This window comes from Lygodium microphyllum, chromosome 4 (genome assembly GCF_053477565.2).
Source record: "Lygodium microphyllum isolate KBCC chromosome 4, Lygodium_microphyllum_v1.1.10, whole genome shotgun sequence".
Classification (NCBI taxonomy): Eukaryota; Viridiplantae; Streptophyta; class Polypodiopsida; order Schizaeales; family Lygodiaceae; genus Lygodium; species Lygodium microphyllum.
Genome location: NC_141138.1, coordinates 22140590 through 22165790, shown reverse-complemented (window position 1 = coordinate 22165790; position 25201 = coordinate 22140590).

The following is a 25201-nucleotide window of genomic DNA, read 5'->3' as shown; positions in this document are numbered from 1 at the left end:
CTTTAATGAAGTCTTTTCTCCTATTGTGAAGATGACTACCCTACACTTAGTAATGGCTTTGGTTGCTTGGCTTGAATTAGAACTTTATTAAATGGATATCAAGACGACTTTTCTTCATGGGGACTTACATGATGAGATTTACATGGAGTAACATAAGGACTTTGCAGAACCTAGCAGGGACCACCTAGTGTGCAGATTGAGGAAGAGCCTTTATGGCCTTAAGTAGGCACCTAGAGAATGGTATCACAAGTTTGATGCTTTTATGCATTCACTGTGATATTCTTGTAGTGATATGGATTTGTGTTTATACATGAAGAAGGCTTGTGATGGAAAACTTATGACATTGATCCTCTAGTGGATGATATGTTGATTACTAGGAGTGTTCATGATGATTTGGATGCCTTGAAAGGTTAGCTCAAGAAGAGCTTTGAGTGAAGGACATGGGACATGCCTCACATATTCTTGGGATGTGCTTTGCACACAATTTCTCTAAGTGGCTCATTTGCTTGTCACATAGAAGGAGTGCATTCAGAAGATCCTTGAGCAGTTTCATCTACATGATGTTAAGCCTATTGGGAGTCCTTTATCTTCTCAGTGAAGGTTAGTCAAGCCAATTGTTTGCAGAGTTTGATGAGCAAAAGGTTGAGATGGCCAAGATTCCTTATACATCCGAAATGGGTAGTTGGATGTATGCCATGATAGCCACTCGTCGGACAAAGCATTTGTAGTTGAAAAACACAGTAGCTATGTGCATATACTATGGTGGCCAGGATATAGGAGTTGTGGGGTACACTAACTTTGATTATGCAGGATGTGCATACAATAGGAAGTCCACCTCTGGCTATGTTTTCACTTTTGTTGGAGATGTTGTTTCTTGGATGTCCAGGGTATAGAAATGCATGGCCCTATCTGTTGGAAGAGAGGGAGAGAGACATAGTGGAGTAGAAGATGAGCCTCAGCTCATCTTACACACATAGGTATGACTAACCAAGACTAACTATGATTAAGTCACTGACTACACCGACTTATTGAATGTCACACACATGTACAACTGTATCTAGCTAATGTCGGTCACACACATAAATATAGACCGACTGAAGAGTAATGGGAGCTCGATATTCTAACACTCCCCCTCAAGTTCAAACCATCTGATAAAATCCAAGTAGCTGTCTCTGAGGTATATGAACTTTTCTTTACCAAGAGACTTGGTAAATATGTCTACTACCTGGTCTTCAGTCTTCACATGAATCAAGTCAATCTGCCCTGTAAGAACCATTTCTCTGATGAAATGGTAGTGAACCTCAATATGTTTGGACCTAGCATGGTAGACAGGATTGCTAGACAACATAACATTGCTAAGGTTATCACAATGCAATCTCACTCTGCTTTCCAACTGTATTCCCAAGTTTTTCAGCAGTTTCATCAACCAAACTGCTTCACAAGCCGCTAAGGCAGCTCCTCTGTACTACTCAGCTTCTTTACTAGACAATGCAACAGTAGGCTGTTTCTTACTCTGCCAACTGATCATACTGTTGCCCAATCCAAATGCATAACCACTGGTTGACCTCCTGTCATAAGCATAACCAGCCCAATCAACATCACTAAATCCTGTCAAGTCAAGAGATTTTCCATATGCATAAAACAACCCATAATTTGTAGTACCCTTTACATATCTCATGATCCTCCTGACTGCATCTAAATGTGGTTTGCGAGGCTTTTGCATGAAATGACTAATCAGCCCCACTGCATAACATAAGTCAAAACGGGTAATAGTCAAGTATATCAAGCTGCCCACCATTTGTCGATACATGGTCACATTCTGTATGACATTCCCAACATCAATTTGCAGCTTGACATTTGCAACCATATACCTTGATGCGTATAGACTACCTCAATTCCAAGAAAATACTTTAGTTCACCAAGGTCTTTGACTCTAAATTCAGACTGTAAACATGATTTAATTTCAGCAATGCCCTCTTCATCATCTCCAGTGATGATAAGATCATCTACATAAACTACTAGAAACACATATCCATGATTTGTCTTCTTCATGAACAGACTCTGATCTGCATCACCTAATCTAAATCCATGTTGCTATAAATAACTGCTGATCCGAGCATTCCATGCTCTAGATGCATGTTTCAGTCCATATAAAGCCTTTTTCAGCTTACATACATATGTAGGAAAGTCTGGATGAACATAGCCTTCAGGCTGCTTCATATATACTTCCTCAACCAAATCACCATTCAAGAAAGAATTCTTGATGTCCATTTGCCATAATTTCCAGCCTTTGCATGCTGCCAAAGCAATGATAGTTTTGACTGTTGCCATTTTAGCCATCGGGCTAAAAGTCTCCTCATAGTCAAGGCCATATTGTTGTGCGTACCCTTTTGCAACCAGCCTGGCCTTATAGTGTTCTAATGAACCATTTGACTTGCACTTAACCTTGTACACCCATTTCAGCCAATGGGGACTTTTCCTTCAGGCAACTCAACCAATTCCCATGTCTCATTTTCAGCCAGGGCTGCATACTCCTCATCCATGGCAGCACACCCGTTATCATCTATAATTGCATCATCAAACTTTATAGGTTCTTTGTAACCTATCACACTAGCCATATATGCATAATGGTAGGCTGAATAACTAGTGTATGTAAACTTGTCAACTAGTTTTCTGACTCTCTCGGATCTTCGTAAATGTGGCTCACTTTGAGCTTGCCTCTCATGAGGTGGTACATAATGATTGGCTTGCTCCAGGCATCATAATAGACAAAATGCCCAACTCACTATCTAAATTGTCATTGTTAGATGACTCATAACTTATTGTAAGTGGACCTGTCACATCCTCAAGCATCTTTTCTTTTCCCTTATCCAATCTCCCCCTCACTGACATATTTGTGTCAGTGGATGTAGGAGTACGACTCTGCAAGCATCCTGACCAAGGACTTACTGTAGGTGACCCATCACTTGTAGGACCACTCATAGATGTACTCACTGTAGGTGTATTTTCAGCATTACTAGTGCTTTCTAATCCATCAATAGCCACTGCAACAGGATTACCATACCACGATGCCAGCTCATAAAAAATAACATCTCTGCTAATCAATGTCTTATGTGTAGACGATACATAACACTTGTAAGCTTTCCGGTCTTGTGCATAACCAAGGAACACACTCTTGACAGCTTTAGGATCCAATTTCTTCATCTTTTCATCAGGAACATGCACATATGCAATGCTGCCAAATATCTTCAAGTGTGAAATGGCAAGTTTATGATCATACAACCTCTCATATGGAGTTACATCATGAATTCCTACTGTAGGGGTTCTATTCAGCACATAGATAGCAGTCACTACTATTTCAGCTCAATAACCATTTGGCAAACTCTTCTCATTAAGTTAACTGTATTTTGATCCCATGTTTAGCAAGGTACCTGTCAAAGTAATTAGAGACATATTCTTCACCTCCATCTGATCTAAGACATGAAATTTTACAGCCATCATTAATGAAGGATACATAGTAACGAGCACCACCAAACGAAGCATTATGAGACGGATCCCATACATCTGAATGTACCAATTGCAAGGGTCATGAGCTATTTTGTACATGTCTCATAAGTGGAAATTGTGTTTGCTTTCCAAACTGACATGCATCACATACATGTCCAAAGTCATGATACTTGAACTTAGGCAGTCCAAGCACAATCTCCTTCAGCTGCACATATTTCAGCTTTTGTACATTCACATGGCCAATCTACTTATGCCATATCTCAACATCCCGTATAGCACCATCATCATGTGCAAACATGGCTGCTTTCAAATTTGAATTGACGCATCAAGAGTAAACATTCTGCCATCTCTTCGGCCTCTAGCAATCAATTTGCAGCCATTACCATATTCTTCAACAAAGGACCCATCTCTATTAAATCTCACTTGCAGATTCTGTTCTACCATCTGTCCAACTAACAAAAGATTATTGGTTATTGTAGGTACATGTAGTACATCATGTAGACTCTTTTTCTTGCCGTTAGGCATCAACAACAAAACAATTATTGTGTGTTGAATGTCATGTTGGGTGTGTCATCCCCAGTACACACATAACCATGTGAACCTCCAACCATCTCATCAAACCATTCTCCATGGGGTGCCATATGATTTGAAGCCCCTGAATCAATGTACCATCTCTCATCTTTGTTTTGCCTAGATGCATTCTTAAACACTTGCTGCATGATGGCAAACAATTTGTCAACATGCTCATCATGACCACCACTAGAAGATGCATAGTGCCCATGTTGTTTGCCCTTTGTCTGCATATCTCCTTGCTTCTTGTAACAATCCTTTGCAATGTGTCCATATCTGCCACAATAATGACAGTCCTTATCTCTATTTGACTGATCATTTGATTGCCATGAACCAGATCCACATCTACCATGGGGTGATCTCCCCCTGCCTCTAAAGCCACCAGATCCACGCTGGCCCTCTGTATTTGTGCCATACCAGGCATTCTAACGATGCTGTCCATAAGTGTTTAAAGTGTCTCCTCAACCTCGAAAAGAGCCATGGCCTGTGCCGCCTCTACCACGTTGGCTAGAGTAAAGAATACTGTCTTTGTTTTGAGACGTATTAGAACTTGTATTTAGCCTAAGCTTAACTTCTCATGCAGCAGCAAAGCAATCAGCTCATCCCAATTAGGGGATTCAACTCTCACATAAATAGACATATCAAATGCTTTATACTCTTTGCTAAGTCCATTCAATGTCATTGCAATCATATCATCCTTAGACACTGTCAAGAATTGTGTGATGGGGGATGTGCTTGAGCTGCTGCACCAAACACACACTGTATACACAAGAGAAAGCTCACTCAAGAACACAAGAAGAGAGATGGAGGCCAAAACGTTTTCTTGCTAGTTTCTTCTTCTTCTTTTATACACTATTCAATGTACACAAAGTATAGATAAGATACAACATAAAGGAAAGTGGCCTTCTAAGTCAAATAGTGCATAATCGACTACACTAATCGACTGGCGTTATATCTTTGCATGCTGTAGGTAGGTGTAACAAACTAAATATAATAAGTGATAAGTCAGTGGCCATGTGAGTATCATAATGACCACCAACGTGCTAAGTGTAGATGTGCGGACTCATCTAGCCAGACGGTCCATCATCAATGTCCGCACGTGTTGAGCTTGCCATCTCAACACTCCCCTTCAAGCTCAATTCTATCTTTGCAACTCCAAGTAAGCTTCGAAACTTTTGAAGCTTCTCTGAACCCAATGCCTTTGTGAAAATGTTAGCTATCTGATCCTGTGTGCCAACATATACCAAGTCAATCTCTCCTGCAAGTACCTTCTATCTCACAAAGTGGTAGTATACCTCAATGTGTTTTGTCCTAGCATGGAACACTGGATTCCTAGCTAGCTGTATGCTGCTCATGTTGTCACAATGAGTGACAACTGGACCATCTCCCTGCACATCCAAATCACCTAATAACTTTTGCAGCCATACCACCTCACATGCTGCCATAGCAGCACCTCTATACTCAGCCTCTGTACTCGATAAAGCAATTGTAGGTTGCTTTTTGCTGCTCCATGTAATTGTTGCACTATCAAGGGAAAACATGAATCCACTTGTAGATCTTCTGTCTGACATGCTACCAACCCAATCTGCATCTATGTATCCAAAGACATGTACGTTCTTACTTGCCTCATAAAAAAGTCCATAATGTAAAGTGGACTTCACATACCTCAATATAGGTCTAACTGCATCCAAATGAGGCTTTCTAAGCATCTGCCCAAATTGACTGACAAGGCCCACAGCATAGCTCATGTCTGGCCTTGTGACAAAACAGTCATGTAAATCAAACTCCCTACTATCCTCCTGAACATAGTAGGGTCTTCTATCTCATCCCCAATGTCAGCACTCAACTTCACATTTTGCTCCAATGGTACTGAAAGAGGCTTACATTTGTCATACCATACTTGGATAACATATCCAAGCCATACTGCCTTTGGGACAGCCATATACCATCATCACATCTGATCACCTCAATACCAAGAAAGTATCTCAGCTCACCCAAATCTTTCATCTCAAACTTCTTCTTCAAGAAGTCCTTAACTTTAGCAATCCCATTGTCACTGTCACATGTAATAATCAAGTCATCCACATAGATGACTATGATGACCAAACCTATTGAGAAACACGGATCTAGAGCTAGTTGGCTATGGTGGACGCAAGTCAAACACACGATACATTATCAGAGTGAGAGATTGTAACTCAAATGAACTAGGTTCCAAGATAGATTAGCTTGGACTCATAAAGACAGTTTTGAGTGACTCAAACTGATAGTGTCATTGCATTGAAATGAGTGTCAAGTACATGTCTTTATAGCTTTTTGGATAGTACCATTGTACCTCGCTGTGCATATGGGATTTTGGACATCTCTTCTTAGAGCTTCTAGAGCATACATCTTTGTCATATCTCTCATACAAAGCCGCTTATGGGCAAGCCTCTTTTGGGTACACATTCAGCCTCTATGGGTATACATCATTTGCTATTCTCAACACCCCCCTCAAATGATGAGTCTCTACCCTTGCTAGCTTTTGCCCCCTCTACATGTAGACATGGACTAGGAGACTAGCTATTTGGCAGCCTAGTCAAGTTAAGGCTTGAAACTTTACATCTTTGGTAGGGTTTTTACAATATCCACTATGGGAAAAAATTCCTTAAAATAGTTTATCATAGTTGTTGATGGTAGCGGAAGTATCTTTTTCTTCTTCTTCATTCATGAATTGATTTTGTTGGTGGTTATTCTACATATGCTGTGCTCTTTTCTTGTGGAAGCATTCACTGGCAATGTGGCCAGTTTTACCACAATAATGACATGTCATCCGATTCCTGTTGTCCGTGTTGAATCCTCGACCTCTTCCCTTGGGTCCAGTAGCTCCTCTAGTGTATAAGAGGTTTTCCCTTGAGCTGGTTTATTTTACATCTTTGCTTTTAAATTTGTTTTCTCCATCAAGCAGTGAGTGCTCAATATCTTTGAGCGAGAGACTCGGAACATTACTTAGAGTGGACACAAGGTTCTTATATGGATCCTTGTTTACACTTGCAAGCAATACGGCTATTGCTTCATCTTCATCAATATTCTTTTTAAGAGTTGCAAGCTGAGTTTTTAAACTCTTAAACTTATTATTGTGTATGGTCATAGAAGCACTGTCTTTAATATCTAGTTTATAAAACTGCATGAGAAGTTTTACCTTTGAATTCTTTGCGGGTACCAAACATTCTATCCATTCCTCCCAGGCGGTTCTAGCATTTCTTATGCCAGATATATGATGTAGCACATCATCACTTAGTCCCCAGGTAATGATGCCTAGTGCCTTATTATTCATCTTCTTCCATTTTTTGGATTTGAACTGGTCTTCTTCAACGAACCCGTCTTCATCATCTTCCTTCTTGTTATCTGCATCATCTTCAAACAAGTCCCATAAGTCTTTCCGCATAAGATGGTACATGGTCTTCTCCTTCTAGGCATGGAAGCCTTCACCATTAAAGTTTGCTATATGTTCCACTTTAGTCATCATTAGTAGGAGGTCTTACCACAAGAACTCTCGGGCAATGTCTATCCTTTTACAAGAAGATAAGGGATTCGATAATTGTGCAAGCAAATAATTTCATGCGGGAAGGTCTTACCAATTGGAAATCTTGCTCAATGGTAGTGTCTAATCCCGTACAAGTGCTTCAGATATTGAAGAAATGGCACAAAATGCTAGTGTCTAAAGAAACTTGATGGAGTAGAAAATTGGTATTAAAAACTAAGATCACCGTGAATAGCTTAGAGTGTGGGAGAGTTGGTTTGAAACAAGAGAGTGTGAATAGGGGTATTTGAAAAAGGCTTATTGAAGCCTTAGAGATAAGGCTCTTTAAAGCCTTTAAAAATTTAGTTGTGAATTGCTGGAAGAGTCCGCCGATTCTGCACACATCGCCGTGAAACGCCAGGCTATAGATTAGTCGAAAGATCTCTTGCTGGTCGCAGACTTGTTGTAGATTGTTCGAGCTGAGTTGAGTTAAGGAATGAGACGATGTCGGTATCCTTCGAAACAACGAACGAATACCTTAGGGAGTTGGAGCATTTGCAGAGAAAGTAGGAGGCTATCATCGCCAAGATCAATAAAATCCACTCCAGACTTTAGAAAACGTCTCCAGATGTAGTAGAGAAGTTTCAAGAAAAGCCTAGTTGCACCAGGACAAGTTGCCACTCATCGGAAGAAATCAGGAGGTGAAAAAAAATGAAAGTAGATGACAGCAGATGCAGATGGCTTACGCCTAGCGTCTCCATCTATCACTCTACAGTCACCTCATACATGCATAATTCCTTTTCCAAAGCCTTCAGACCCTTCAAGTGCTCCAGACTTTACCACAGGCTCTTCGAGGTAGTTCCAGACTCTCCACCTAACAACCCAAACACCAAGTCTTCTCAACTTGAGCTCTCTTCCTTCCTCTCTATTTCTCTGTTCAAAAAAACAGCCCCTGTGCTTTATGGAGTAAGAAAGCCCTTTGATAGCACCTCCTTCCTTAAGCTTCTTCTCCTCGTACACACAATGGGTGTTGGATGGTTTGAAAGATTGGGATTGGAATGAGCTTGTAAAAGGAGAAGAATGAAGGAGGGAAAATCCTAGAGCATGCAGAGAAGAAGAGATTCCACCTACTAGCTTCCTAGCTCAGCCATGGCTCTGATACCATGTTGAGAAACACGGATCTAGAGCTAGTTGGCTATGGTGGATGCAAGTCAAACACACGATACATTATCAGAGTGAGAGATTGTAACTCAAATGAATTAGGTTCCAAGATAGATTAGCTTGGACTCATAAAAGATAGTTTTGAGTGACTCAAACTGATAGTGTCATTGCATTGAAATGAGTGTCAAGTACATGCCTTTATAGCTTTTTGGATAGTACCACTGTACCTCACTGTGCATATGGGATTTTGGATATCTCTTCTTAGAGCTTCTAGAGCATACATCTTTGTCATATCTCTCATACAAAGCCACTTATGGGCAAGCCTCTTTTGGGCGCACATTCAGCCTCTATGGGCATACATCATTTGCTATTCTCAACAAAACCTACATCTCCCTTTCTCACATAAAGTGAGTGATCAACATCAGAAATACAAAATCCAATATTGAAAAGATAATCTCCAATCTTATCCAACCATGCTCTAGGTGCTTGCTTCAGCCCATAGAGCGCCTTCTTTAACCTGCACACATATGTGGGATGCTCTAAATCCTCATAACCTGCTGGCTGCTCCATATACACTTCTTCTTGCAATTCACCATGCAAGAAGGCATTCTTAACATCCATTTGCTGCAAACTCCAACCTTTGGCTACTGCCAAGGCAATCACACACCTAACAGTTGCCATCCTAGCAATTGGACTGAATGTCTCTTCATAATCTATGCCATATGTTTGAGCATAGTCTTTTGCAACCAGCCTAGCCTTATACCTATTAACTGAACCATCTGCATTATGCTTGACTTTGTAAACCCACTTACAGCCAATAGCTTTCTTACCCTTAGACAAGGGTACCAAATCCCAAGTCTTATTGGCTTCTAATGCAACCATCTCCTCATCCATTACTACATCCCAATGAGCATGACTAACAGCATCCTCAAAACAAGTAGGCTCAACATCCTCAACTAGTTTTACCATATAAGCATAATGGTGAGCTGGATAACCTTCAAAACCAAATCTTTTAACAGGGTATCTGACCCTACTAGATCTGCATACCACCGGATCACTCAATGGAGCCTTTACATTATTATGAGCTCTCTGTACACCTGGCGTCCTGACTGAAGGAATGCCAAGCTCATCATCCAAACTCTCCGAACCACCAGAATCTCCATCAAATCCCAAACGACTAGTAGATGCATCATTACCATCCAGCACTTTCTTCTTTCCTTTGTCCTTTCCTACAAGACTTATAGATCCACCTGAAGATGTGGGGCTACTCCTTAGTCTCCCAGACCAAGGGCTCACTGTAGGTGTAGTACTAGATGATATTTCTAGTCCACTAAGACTTCGCGATTCTTGTTTATCTTTCTACACATAGCTGTCTTGATCATTATCATCATCCAAAACATCAGTAGCAGGTGTATACCAACTTCTCATCTCATCAAAGATAACATCCCTGTTCACTCTGAACTCACCTATGACAGGGTTTTAACAATGATACCCTTTCTGCTCTAAAGAGTATCCAATAAAAACACATTTTTCTATCTTTTGATCAAGCTTCTTCCATAGCTCATCTGGCACATGAATGTACGCAACACAGCCAAATACCTTCAAGTGCGATACATCGGGCTTCTTGCCAGTAAATCATTCTTCAGGAGTCATCCCATGAATTGCAGTTGTGGGAGTTCTGTTCATAATGTAGACAATAGTATGGACAGTCTCAGACCAAAAATATTTGGGCATATTCTTTTCAGCCATTAAAGTCTATGCAACTTCTGCAATATGCCTATTTTTTCTTTATGCAATACTATTTTTGCTGTGGAGTATATCTGCAAGTAAATTGCCTCTTTATCCCATGAGTCCTCAAGAAGCCACTGAACTCATTAGAGAGGTACTCTCTCCCTCCATCTAATCTCAAGCACTTCATTTTTAAGCTTGTTTCTATTTCAACATCTGCCTTAAAAGATTTGAAGTGCTCAAACACATCACTCTTTTCCTTCATGAAGTATACCCATGTCTTCCTTGAACAGTCATCAATAAATGTGACAAAGTATTTGCTGCCACCAAAAGATACATTCTGTGTAGGCCCCCAAACATCTATATGTACTACATCAAGTATATTTTTGCTCACTTCTCTATCATTCATGCGACAAGGGTTGTCTCGCCTACTTACCAAACTGGCATGCTTCACAGATTTTATGCAATTCTGCAACTCTAAAAGAAGGCAACCCTGTAACCAATCCTCTAGACTGCATTAATTTCAGTCTTTGCACATTTGCATGTCCAATAAGTTTATGCCATATTTCAATGCAACTACTCCTTTTCCTTAGCATACATAGCAGCATCCATTGCAGGAATTCCAGCATCTAAAATTAACATTCGGCCAACTCTACTTCCTTTTGTGACCAACCTGCACTTATCATTAAAGTTTTCTACAAAACAACCTTTTGCATTGAATTGGACCTACAACCCTTGCTCTACCATTTGGCCAACAAACATTAGATTCTTTATGATTTGATGGCACATGTAATACATCTGTCAAACTCTTTGTTTGGCCATCATACAAGGACAAGGGAACCTTTCCAATGTGTGAAATTGGGTGGCATGAATCATCACCTGTCTGCACATAACCTGGATTTTGTAAGTCTTGCATCTCTCCAAACCATTCAACATGACTAGTCATATGATTAGATGCATCTGAATCGACATACCATACATCATCATATATCCCCTTTCATGTAACTGCATTCATCATATACTGCATAACAAACAAACGCTCATTTTTGTCTTCATTCTGTCGTGAAGATGATACATAGTTTCCTTGCTGCAATTTACCATTGCGAATATCATCCTTCTTAGCATAACAATTGGCTGCAATATGTCCTATTTTGCCACAATAATGGCAAACAATAGCAGAATTTCCAGAGCCTCTGTTCTGCCATCTATCTCTTCCTCTAGAGCTCCCCCTGCCTCTAAAGTTTCCTCTGCCTCCAGAAACCTACATTTCACCAAACTATTGATTGAACCTATTTTGCTGATTATCGCCAGCATGTCCCATACCACGGCCTCTCGAAGAGGATCTACCACGTCCCCTTCTTGAACTTGAGTAAAATGCTTGGACCTGTTCACCATTTCTTTCAGATGAATCACCCTGCATATTGATCTCTTCAGTAATCATGAGAGAGATCAGTTGATCAAAATAAATGGCTTCCGTACATATACTGGAAGTAATAAATGATTTCCATGCCTTCTCATTGTTAAGGCCAGTCAGAGTGGATGAAACCAAATCATCATCATCTGGCATTGCATCAATCGCTGCTAAAGCATCTACAATGCTCCTCACCTTCAACACATACTCATGGACAGACATTTTCCCTTTCTTTAAGGCATTCAACTCTTGCTTGAGTTGAAACTTTCGTACCTTTGTATTTACTGAAAACACGCTCTCAAAAATTGTCCAAGTTGCATGTGAAGTTTCTGCATTCCTGATATGTCCTAGCATAGTATTATCAATGACTGCAGATAGCTAGTACATCACCTTTTTGTCTTTCACATTCCACTCTTTCCATGCTTTTAACTCATCTGCAATTGAAGGGATACCCAGATCTGGCTCCTTTTCTTCACCTGAAACAAACTCATAAAGGCCCTTTCCAATGAGGAAGTTTGTCACACGAAACTTCTATGAAGGGTAGTTGTTCTTGTCGAGCTTCTCAATAATGGGATTTCCACTATTCTCTACCATTATCACAAACAAGGATACAACACATCAAGCTAGTCTTCTACAATCTTTCACACATGTGCACAACAATACACCAAGCAACTTTTTTCACTGATTGATCAATAGTACATGTAATCTGCAACCTGTTTGCAGATAAACCTTATGTTTGCCTCCTGCAAACACCTCAAAAATTACAGATTCGCAATTTGTAACCTGTGCATCCACTTTCGGTCAATACAGCTGAAATCATAGTGTACCTTGAAACTGTTGTCCGCAACCTTGCGACTCTAAAATAAGGCCTGAAACGGGCTCAGACGCCTAAAATAACTGCAGAAAAACCCTAAAGAGCTTATCTGCAGAATATACGGTGATCTTCTCACACACCAAATCACACAACAACCTGAGATTTTTGCTCGACCCTGCTTCCGGTGCCTCCACAGGCACTATCCAAGAGAGAGAGAGTGGAAGAATGGGAGAGCTTCTTACCCGCTGCTTACTTGCTTGAACCTTGCTTCTTCTCCTTCACTTCAACCTTCAAAATCATCCTCTCTCAGTGGTGCGGCTCTGATACCATGTCAAGAATCTCGTGATGGGGGGATGTGCTTGAGCTGCTGCACCAAACACACATTGTATACACAAGAGGAAGCTCACTCAAGAACACAAGAAGAGATCTAGATGGAGGACAAAACGTTTTCTTGCTGGTTTCTTCTTCTTCTTTTACACACTATACAATGTACACAAAGTATAGATAAGATACAACATAAAGGAAAGTGGCCCTCTAAGTCAAATAGTGCATAACCGACTACACTAATCGACTGGTGTTATATCTTTGCCAGTTGTAGGTAAGTGTAACAAACTAAATATAATAAGTGATAAGTTAGTGGCCATGTGAGTATCATAATGACCACCAACATGCTAAGTGTAGACATGCGGACTCATCTAGCCAGGCAATCCATCATCAATGTCCACACATGTTGAGCTTGCTATCTCAACAGACACATCTCAACAGACACTGAAGATCCAATGGTGGCAAGCTGATCCACTATGTTCTTGATCTTTGTAGTGTAGGATTGAATCTTTCTGCCATTCCTAGACATGTTATTGAACTGTTGGTTTAGTTGAATCTTTCTTGCATGTGTTACATTTCCATAATTCTTCATATGTCCCATGCATCCTTTGGGAAACTACATACAGTAATCTGTATAACCATAGCATATGATATACATAAGGAAAACCAATGTAACACCTTGCATGCTCTCTCAGTCCATAGCTTATGAGCCCTTTTTTGATCATTTGTTGGATTCCTTTCATGTATTTCAGGTTCAGCCTTATCACCTATACATAAGTCCCAATAACCTCTGCCAACCAAAAAATTCTTCATACGGAATTTCCATAAAGTAAAATTTTCATTGTCGAGCTTTTTTCCCACAATTAGAGTGATTTTGCACAGTGCCTTGAGCATTTGCCATAGTTGCAGCTTGCATAAACCAATCTCAAATTAGTTCAAAACATTCTATGGTAGTGGCAAAACATCCCAGCAACAAATTATGTCCATACAAGTATCAATGTTTGTACTATATGCAAATAGCAGTGCCAAATATAGCCAACCCACTGCTATAAACAACAGTATTTTCTCTCTTAAAATAAGAGTATTCAGACCTCAAAACAACCACAAAACATCTCATTCAGTTGCCACTCTATGTAGGAGTTGATACATGTCCAACTGATTAGAATATATTACATGTATGTCAAGTGAAGATGATAGGTATCCTTCCTGCAGACAATAACTAGTCAATACCATGGTATAACCAGCAACAAATTAGTCCAAACTTTGGACTTTTAGCACTCACAATATCCCAAAAAGCATCTACCACCCAAGTGGTATGATCCAAGCACTTGTTAGTAGCAAATAAGCATCACAGATACTTCAACCTTGTAGGTATATTGTTTCCAAATTAAGGACAGCAACTAGTTCATTGTTTCCAACTTGCAAATAAGCTCCAAAACTGAGCATTTAACACTCCAATATCATGCTCAAATGCATGATAATAAGGGCATATACATTGTTAGGATGAAAGCCACTAGTGCCCTGGAATCACTTGTTGTTTACTGTAGTAAACAACTAGTCTACACAAGTCTGTGCCGAATATCTCAAAATCTGTGAGGAATTTGAAAAAACTTTCTTCTACAAAGTTGTAGATCACGTCGAAAGGGTCTAGAATTGCGAGCCCTTTCTCCAAAAACCATTTATGTAGCGAGATATAGCTTCTGCAAAGAAACGGATTGTAGGCACAGTCTCCTTTGATGACATTTTCTTCAGATCTGATGTCTTGATGTCAAATGGCCACTGCCAAACCTTTAGGCTTCAGGCGTTCAAGCTCTGATACCATGTTGGAAGAGAGGGAGAGAGACAAAGTGGAGTGGAAGATGAGCCTTAGCTCATTGTTGTTTTTCTTCCATTATTCTTCCATCATACAAACTGAAAGAGACTTACACACATAGGTATGACTAACCAAGACTAACTGTGGTTAAGTCACTGACTACACTGACTTATTAAATGTCACACACATGTACAACTGTATCCAGCTAATGTCGGTCACACACATAAAGATAGACTGGCTGAAGAGGAACGAGAGCTTGATATTCTAACACTATCTACTACAGTGGCAGAGTATGTTGCAACCCCATTGAGGCTTGTAAGGAGGCTCTCTAGCTAGGCTGTTTAGACATGAGCATTATTGATGTGGTCCCTACATTGCACTTAGATTCTATGAGTGCTATTCAATTGGCCAAGAATCTGGTCTTCCATGTGAAAACAAAACACATTGAGATGTGTTACCACTTCATCGAAGAGGTCGTTGAGGATAGGTCGATTGGCATTGTCAAGATCTCAACAACTAACAAAAATCCTACAAATAAGCTCACTAAAAGTCTCTTAGTGCTCGTTTTTCCTTTCTTATGAAGTTGATGGGCATTGGATGAGATGACGTCTTTTCTCATTCTGTTGTACTTATATACATTTGTACTTTGTAACTTTTTGCTTGTTCTTTCCTCACTAGGTGCACATTCATATTTAAGTGGGAGGTTGTTAGGGGTAAAGGCACATGTGCCTAGCCTCTTGTGTATTAGTTTACACTGATAGTACCCGCATACCCGCACACCTGTACACTGCAAGTGGTGAGCACCCATCACTATCACTTCATGCTTTGTTCTTTCAGTGACATTTGAATAAAGGGAAGGCCTGTCACACATTGTGACTATTGGAGTTCCCACATTGTGTGTGTCTCTTTCTCTTGCTCTTGCTCCTTTCACCATAGCTCTTGCTTCTGCTATGTGATTCCACTTTAGGGCTCACTCCCTTCACTTATTGCATGCTAAGGTGATTCCAAATGAAAGGGAGTGTGTAAGATTGTAGTTTAAAAGGGAACAAGTTTGATTTGTTGAAGAGTCATTTGTAATAAAGATGATTCTTTCTCTTTATGAAAAATGAAGAGCCAAGTGCAACATTGTTTCATTCTTCTTTCAAGCAAAGGTATTGTGGAAAGATAGGTGGGAACATTGCACAACTAATGAGTTGTTTACAAATTGTCTAATAAATGTAGAGGGCTTCACATGACAAGGGTACTATAGAAAATGTGACGGATCCCTCATCATAGAATATGTTGCCCTTCCATGTCCACAAAGAGATGTCAAAAAATAAGGTTTTGCCAATCAACGTATAATGAGCCTTATGATGTTCAAGTCCTAAAATGTAAAGGTTATTATTGTCCCATATATCCACCCTATATTCTCACTCCCTTGGTGTGTATCCTTTATAGATTCTTATGTTACCAAGTGAACCTTTCCATCATCCTTTGATTTTCACTTGGGGTGGCATTGTCGATCCTACAAGGCTTTCTTCCTCTACAAGCACCTTGAGTTCTTCCCTCAAGGAAACCTCCAAAGCCTACTCCACTTGGACATTACACACCACATTGCCATAGTCAACCTCCATGGATTCTCTTTAGGTTCTCTAGAACTTGAGTCCACCATTGTATGAGCTTCAAAAGAGGAAGTAAGCTAGCAAACCTCAAGCAAGGATAACTCCAAGTTGGGTAGAGATAGTGCCAAAGATGAGGATGGCAAGACCCTATAATAGAAAGAAAAGCAAAATATGTCACTTAAGAAGCTTGCATGCCAACTACTCTCATTGAAAAAAACATAATTGTAGTGCTTGATGAGGAGGTGGATGACTACCTCAAAGTTTATTAGAATGCGAGTGATATAGCAAGGAGAACTAAGAAAGGATCATGGATTGTGAGAGGAACGTGCTTAGATAAGAGGAAGATTTCTTTGAGCTCCTTCGTAGTTGCAAAAATTGGATTGTTGCATTGCAAGAGGTAAAGCTAGGTGAAGCTCATGTTTCTCAATATTTATTTAATGGTTATGTAGCCTTTATTGATGTGTATAATTGTGGGAAATGAAGGACTATCATGTAAGTCAAACTAGAAGCTGTAGTTGTCTTGCTATGTTTGGGTCACATGGTAGTAATCAATAGATGGCATGGAGGTTGAATTCATTTTGGCATATACCCCCAATGTCTTTGCAAAAAGTTCAAAGCATTGTACTTAAAGACGCAATTGCATGTGAGAGCACCATTGTCACCAATGTGATTGAAATATGACCCCACATTCTAGAGATAGGTCACATGGATCCATCCCAATGATTAGTAGACATAGCCAGAGGTGGACTTCCTACTTCATGCATGTCATGTATAATCGGATTCTATGTAGCCCACAACTCCAGTATCCTACTGTTTGCATGTCCTACATAATCGAAGTCCATGTAGCCTACAACTCCTAGTATCCTTGCCACCATAAAAAATGCACATATCTACAATGTCTATAAGGTATCTCATGATACCCTTCACGACATCCCAATATCACTAGCTAGGTGTCATTATACAAGAAATCACAATTCACACTACAAATGCAATGTTAGATCTAGTGCTATCATAGCATACATCAAGTAGCCCACTGCGGATGCATATGAGATCTTGGCCATCTTAGCCTTCCCATCATTTGATTAAAGATAATTTGTCTAATTGGCCTTCACATGAGAAGATAATGAGCAACCTATAGGCTTACCACCCTACATATAGAATCACTCAAGTACTCTACGGATGTACTCCTTTTGAGACAAATAGAGAAGTCCATTAGAGAGATTACAAGTAATACACATACCAAGTATGTGAGAGGAATATCCCATGTCCTTCATCTCAAAACTCTTATTAAGTTAAGTCTTCAAAGCATCCAGCTAAGCATGAGTACTCCAAACAACGAGCATATAATCAACATATAGTACTAAGATGATAAGGCTACCATCATGCACCTTCCTCATGTAAAGACATAGATCCATAGGAATGTGGGAATAACCTTATCAATGCATAAAAATAGAGGCTCTTTCTCAACTTGCACACTAGGTGTTCCTTACTCTTTTCCATAAAGCCCTTAGGTTGCTAACTACATATAAATATCCTCGTGTGGGTTCCCTTGTAAGAAAGTAGTTTTTGCATCCATCTAATAAAGCTCTAGATCTAACTATGTAACCAATGCCAAACCCAAGTGTAGGGTAGTTACCTTGACCACAGGGGAGAATATCTAATCAAAATGAACTCCCTTTTCCTATTTAAAACCCTTTGTAATCAAATGAGCCTTATATGCTAGCTTAGGGTGACTAGGGGTGCTCTTCAACTTATACACCCACTTGCCTAGCAATACATATTTACCATCTGGCAAGGAAATTAAGTCCCACATATGATTTTTTTGTAGTGAATCAAACTCAGATTGCATGGCTCTCTCCTATGCATAGCCTTCTCATATAAGTAAAGGGATCATTAGAATTTGTCACCAAGACATAATGCATAGAGGGCTTCAAAAGTTAGGAGGATGTGATGTTGGGGTAAAAGGCCTCTAGGCCTACCCGTGTATACTGTGACCGCCCATTCTTTATTCATATATAATATGATAGTGCAATAAGGCTGTCAGTTCAGTTGGACATCACCTACATTGTGTATGCTCTTCTCTCCCGCATCTTCCTCTTCTCCTTCTCCACTGCCATTGCATCCCCTTCAACTAGTATCAGAGCGAGTCTTCAAGAGCTCATCCTAGCCTTCCACACGAGGTATGAGATCTTCAATCTCACTCAGTTTTCAGCTCAATAGGGTTTTTACAGGTTGTGGGCAGCCATAGCTTACACCTCTTGGAGTTTCCTTCACCTAGATCTTGCTTCCAGCCTATCAAGGCTTGCTGAGGCTTGGTGTAGGCCTTATTTGGCCCCCATTTGTGCCCCCTTTGAGCCCCATTGTTGACACATGCGACAGCAGACTCCCCAGCCAGCTCACGTTTTTTTTGCGCCTGTTTCAAAATCTGGCCCAAAAATCACTCTTTTTGTCATATCTCAGGCATTCGGAACCCGATTTAGGCAAGGTAAGAGTCTAAGTTGGGGTTTTGGCACACTCTGGATGCGATGGTGATATCAGATTTGCCAAATTTTGATGACAGAATATTTTGCAACAGATTTCAGGTCTGAGACAGCATGTATTTGTATGCCTATGGCTTATGTGATGCTTCTACTAATGTCTATTGATACCGGATCACTTATGGATGTTATGCCTCTTATGTGAGATGCATTTGGAGCTGATTTAGCTCAGCCATTGATTGTTTTGAACAATCCAAGATCTGTCCAAAACAGGGCAGCCACTTGTTACTTCAATTTTATGCTTACAAGTCTTGGCATTTGATGCCTGATTATGCCCGGTTGGTGCCTATACATACGGGAATGTATGCCTATGGTCTGACTATGGATTTGAGCCTAGATTGAGCACTGATTTGCTCAGTTTACAGAGGTTATATACTGCTGGAAACTTCAGGGCTGAAGCTATTTATACTACATGTCTTGTTTATGCTCTGGAATGCTTTTGAGCTGAGATTAGAGCTCGATTTGGGTTTGACTATCACTTCTTTGCAGCTGGCATTTCATCTATGACATGGTTTATGCCTAGGCTACCTAGTATGAGTTATGATGTATTGGTGAATGCTTTATGCTTTGGTTGTGGATGGCAGTTGTTTGAGCTCATCTAGACATTCATTTGAGTATTTCCTTGAGAAGTTGGACATTGACTTGGCTTTTTCTGTTCGACCTTGGATGCTATATGGGATTTGATGCTCCGATTATGAATCTTGGCTATTACTTGGATGCACTTATAGGTATTGAGCAATGAACTGCTCCCTTGTTTTGGGAGTTTCCCATTGAGCTGTGATTGCTCGTTTGCATTTGATATGCGTGATACTTACTCATCAATGGACTTGGATAGTGCTTGGGATTTACAGTTATGGCTTTCTTGCTCCTCTCTTGTCTAGCTTCTATGCTAGTTGGGCTCCTGTTGCCCGTCCATGTTAGAGAGCAGATGCTATGTATGCTTACTCGTCTATGCACATGGTCTACTGTTATATAGCTTACAAAGCCACTTATTTGGATGTTGTTGTATAGATGTTTGGGCTTCACCTGGAGCTTGACTCTTGCAGGATGCTTTGCCACTTGTCGATCTTTACTTGACTTGGATGTTCCTTGGTGGCATGATGTACTACAGAGCTATGTGTATGCATATGGTTATGGGCTAATTTCATGGTTGAATATCATATGCTCTTATGATAGATGTCTTATGCTTTACTGTATTGTGGTTGGTTATGTCATGCAGTTGGCTACGACTCTTCTTCGTGTGGGAGCTTTTGCATCCTTGACTGATGGCTTTATGTCCTCCCATCCATTGAGGTTCTTCTACCACTGATGTACTAGCAGATGATTGTCTTTATGAGCAGGTTCCCTATGTTAGGACAACCCTTGACTGCTTGAGCTCCATGGATGCTATGGATAGCCCTATTCATGATGACTTGGATTCCTTGTCATCTTCTACAGGTTCTTCTACTTCAGATGTTGTTTGCTTCCATTGTGGGAAGCTTGGGCATGTTCTAAGAAAATGCTTTAGACAGATTAGAGAGCAGCAGAGACAGAGATGGACTCGACATGAGCAGAGAGTTAGCGATGCAACAGGTATTACCACTCTTTCTAGTGGTGAGCTACATGCAGTTACCCATGATGATGTAGTTGAGCATGTCCTCCTATCATCTAGTTTCCCTACAGCTTACTTGCTCAATGATCAGGCCCATGCCTTTGATTGGTTTTTCGACTCTATGGTATCTTGTCATGTTACCCCTCATAGAGCATGGTTCTCTTCTTACAGGAAAGTTGATGGATGTATTGATTTGGGCCTTGAGCAAACTTATGCTATTGTTGGTACAGGGAACATACACCTAGCTTTGCCTAATGGGACTTCTCTTATGCTCAGGGATGTTCTACATGTTCCCATGCTCAGTAAGAGCCTGATTTCTGTCAGTCAGTTGCATGATATAGGTTACTCTGTCTCTCTGCAGGATAGGTCATGGAAGATCTGTCATGGTTGCTTGGTTTTGGCCAGAGGTTCTCGAGTTGGTTCTCATTACCCAATGCATGTCTCTCATGTAGGAGATTCTATGGTTGCAGTTATCCGGATACCACATGCATTGTTATGGCATTATTTCCTAGGCCATATGCACCACAGAGAGATGGAGATCTTGTCTCATTCAGACTCATTGCTGCCTCCTATGTCACTTATAGATCTTGATGCTTGTCCTGATTGTACTCTTGATCCTTGCAAAGCCCCCTTGGCTTATGGCGATCGTATGAGGCATGCTCCTCTAGATCTTGTCCATTGTGCAGTATATGGACCTATGCCTTCCCAGTCACTTGGTGGAGCTTCGTACTTTGTGACCTTTGTTGATCATGCTACCCATCGTGTTTGGGCTTTTCCCTTGGTGCAGATTGAGGATGCTGTAGTTATGCTTGACAGGTTTATGGATTCTGTTGGTAGCAGGCCTAGGTGCTTGCAGATGGATTATGAGAGTCATTCTCTCTCTCCCAGCTTTCGGACCTCTTGTCAGCAGTATGGCATTGATTTCTTGTGCCCACGGTATTACAAGATTGCTCATGGCATGTGTCTGACCTTACAGGCAAAGGTTGCTTCTATGCTTATCACAGTTGGGTTGTCTTATGGATTTTGGGTTGAGGCCCTTATGACAACAGTCTATTTGGTTAACAGGACGCCGTGCTTGACCTTGGATGGTATTACACCCCATGAGGCATGGAGTGGCATGCAACCCTCCAATGATTACTTGAGGATGTTTGGCTGCCAAGCATCTGTATGTATGCCACATGAGCCTATGTCACGTAGATGTATCCTCCTTGGTTATGGAGATGGTGACTTTAAGGCCTACAAATTATGGGATTTGGATGCCTAGTAGCTCATATGCAGCTGTCATGCTGTCTTCTATGAGATGCAGACACCTCTTAGCCCTCTTGATGAGCGTTTAGTACGCTTTATGGCTGATTTTATAGCAGCTATAGTGCCATTACAGCAAGTTGTTTATGCTGAAAATGAGGCACTTATTGGCCCAGATGACGTAGCTATGCATAGTAGTCAGGGTCAGGATGTTGGTGGTCAGTTGCTAGACCGGTTGTAGGCTCATGAGAGCCGTTTTCTTGTAGTTTTGCAGGCTAGATAGCCAGCCATATGTCAGTCTTCTGCTTCGCTGAGGCCACATGTAGTCTTGAGACCCCATTGGACGAGTGTCCGAGATGTTGGACCTCTTTCAGTGATTGACTCTGGAGAGTTTGACTGCTCTCCACTGTCTTATATGCGCCACGTTGATGCTATGCGTGACTTTGATGCTTTACAGCCGTGCAGGGATGAGTTGTGCTTGCTTCATGAGAAGCATTCTTGGATTGCTCCGTTGTATGGAGCTACGGGATCGCTTATCTCCTGGATCGCTTATCTCCGTTGTATGGAACTACGAGATCGCTTATCTCCTGGATGTCATGGACTCGGGGATGCTTGACTCTTCTTCTGCAGAGGTTCCCGACACTTCTTGCACAGCTCGCTTTCCGATTGGGTGTTGGGGGAAATGTTATGATTCCTCACCTTGTCTTTTTTTTCTTTTCTTTGTTTTCGCTCCCTAGCCACATTGGCCTTTTAGTGGAAGGTTGTTGGGGTAAAAGGCCTCTGGGCCTACCCGTGTATACTGTGACCGCCCATTCTTTATTTATATATAATATGATAGTGCAATAAGGCTGTCAATTCTGTTGGACAGCACCTACATTGTGTGTGCTCTTCTCTCCCGCATCTTCCTCTTCTCCTTCTCCACTGCCATTGCATCCCCTTCATGTGAGGCCCTAGTAGAGCATTTCAAAGCCAATTGTGGGACCTATGCTATAGATCCTATCTAACATCATGATACTGCACATCAAGTAGATCTTATGCCAACTACAGGCTGTCTAATTGGGGTTGATTGTAACATAACAAAAGGCTCCTCCTAAAAGATCACCCTGCATACCTCCAACGTCGGCTCAAATCTCATATGAATCTTATCCTCATAAAACACAACATCATGGTTGTGGATAACCTTCCAAGCCTACAAATCCCAAAGGCAATAGCCTATCTCACTTGCATCACCATATCCAAGAAAGATACATTTGAGGACTTCGGATCTAGCTTGTTGCATTTGTCTTTAGAAATATGGAAGAAATCCTCATACCCAAAGGCTCACGAGAGTGCATATGAGGGAGGTTTACCATACCATACCTCCTTTGCAACTCTACCACCAAGAGCAATGCATGGGGATCTATTAACCAAATGAATTGTAGTAGTAACTGCCTTAACCCAAAAATGTTTTAAACCTGCTTGACTAAGCATGCTATGGACTCTTTTTTGAATAGTCCTATTCATGCACTATGTAACACCATTCTAGGGCGGGTGTAAGGGGTAGTCAACTAACGCTTAATACTCCTCTCATCACAAAATTCCTCAAATGCCTTAGAGACATATTCACCCCCATTGTTAGATAGTAGTCATTTCAACATATGCCCAGATTGGTTATCATCCATAGAGCAAGAAAGCACTAAAACGTAAGAAAACTTTATGACATTTACTTTAGGGGGATATGCCCAAACTTTATGTGAATAATCATCAATGAATGTAAGGAAATACTATGCACTACCTAATGATTGATAGGGCATGGGACCACAAACATCTAAATGTAAAAGAGCTAAGAGCTCACCCATACACATAGAATAAGACCTTTTATTTGAGTTAGATGTGCTAACCATATAAATAATGATCATATGAATCAAAACATGAGTAGTCAAGGGGCAGTAAGTACTATAAATGAGTCAAGACTTTCATTCCTTTAAGGGACATACCCCCAAAACAATGATGCCAAAGAGATAATGTGGAAGATTGGTTAAAATCAAAATATGATTAACAAATCCAAATATAAGCAAGGTATATAGGCTGTCAACCTTGGAACCTTGAGCAAAAATGAGGTTGCCACATGTAATCTTTCATGCAGAATCACCAAATGATACATGATACTTGTCGTCATCCAACTGGCCAACTAAGGTAAGGCTTTTAGTCAAAGCTAGGACATAAAGTATATCATGTAGTACAAATGGAGTACCAATACCAAACTACAGTTTCACATCACAAATGCCAATAATATCACATATATGATCATCAACCAATCTAATTTAACTTATACTAGTGCAATAGGTATAAAACCAATGATGTTGTGGGGTCACATGAAAGGAAGCCCCCTAATCAAGGAGCCAACATTGAGATTAAGCAGACTAGACAATAGTCAACTAAGTAGCATTAAGTGAAGATGCAATAAGGATGTAGTCATTTGAATTGTACTCTAATGTATATATCTCTTCAATCTTAATATTGGACTTAACAATATTGCCATCATCAGAAGGCTTAACATTATCCTACACTTTCTCTTTGCCTTTTTGGTGCTTATCATTGCACATTTTATAGCATTGTGGTCTTTTTTGACCTATTATCCACAATAGTGACAAGTAAGAGAGGACTTAAAACAATGGAATTCATTGCATGACTACCCAGAAGACTTAGACTTACCCCTGTTAGGTTGTGAGTCTCTACCATAGTAGTCATTATTCCCTCTACCATCATGTTTATCCCTAGCTATAAGTGCATGAGAAGTACGGGTTGCATCAATATTATTCTTATTCGCTATTTTTGTAAGTAAAGTAAACTCTACATTGGAGCATTTAAAGCCATCTTTAGGAGGATTAGCAGTCATACTAGTACTGAATGTATCCCAAGATTTAGATAATGTGAGAAGCAAGAACAAAAACTTTATGTTATCCTCAAACTAGATGCCTTGTTGCGATAAAAATTGGCTAAAAATGTAGTGGGACTCATTTAAATGAGTGGACATAGGAGTGCTCTCCTTCATCAAAGGCCCACAAGCTTGTTCAACCAATACAACTATGAAGCAAGACTCTACTTGTCATAAAGATCACATATATTTTTCTATAAATCATAAGCATCACCTTAGTTGCAATAACATTGAAATAAACGTGCTTAAACAATGATGAGATAATGGTGGACTTGCATAGCTCATCAAGCTCTTCCCAATCATCTCTAGTCTAATATTTTGACTTTATACCCTTCGCTTTTAATGCCCTAACTTATTTCTTTAGTGCCGATACCTACCAAATCTGGGTCTTCTAGTATTAGAAGTTATGTCCATCAAACATCTCTATGTTAAAGATGGCACTATTATTGGAGGCATTTGATATATCTGTCATTATGTTTGCCA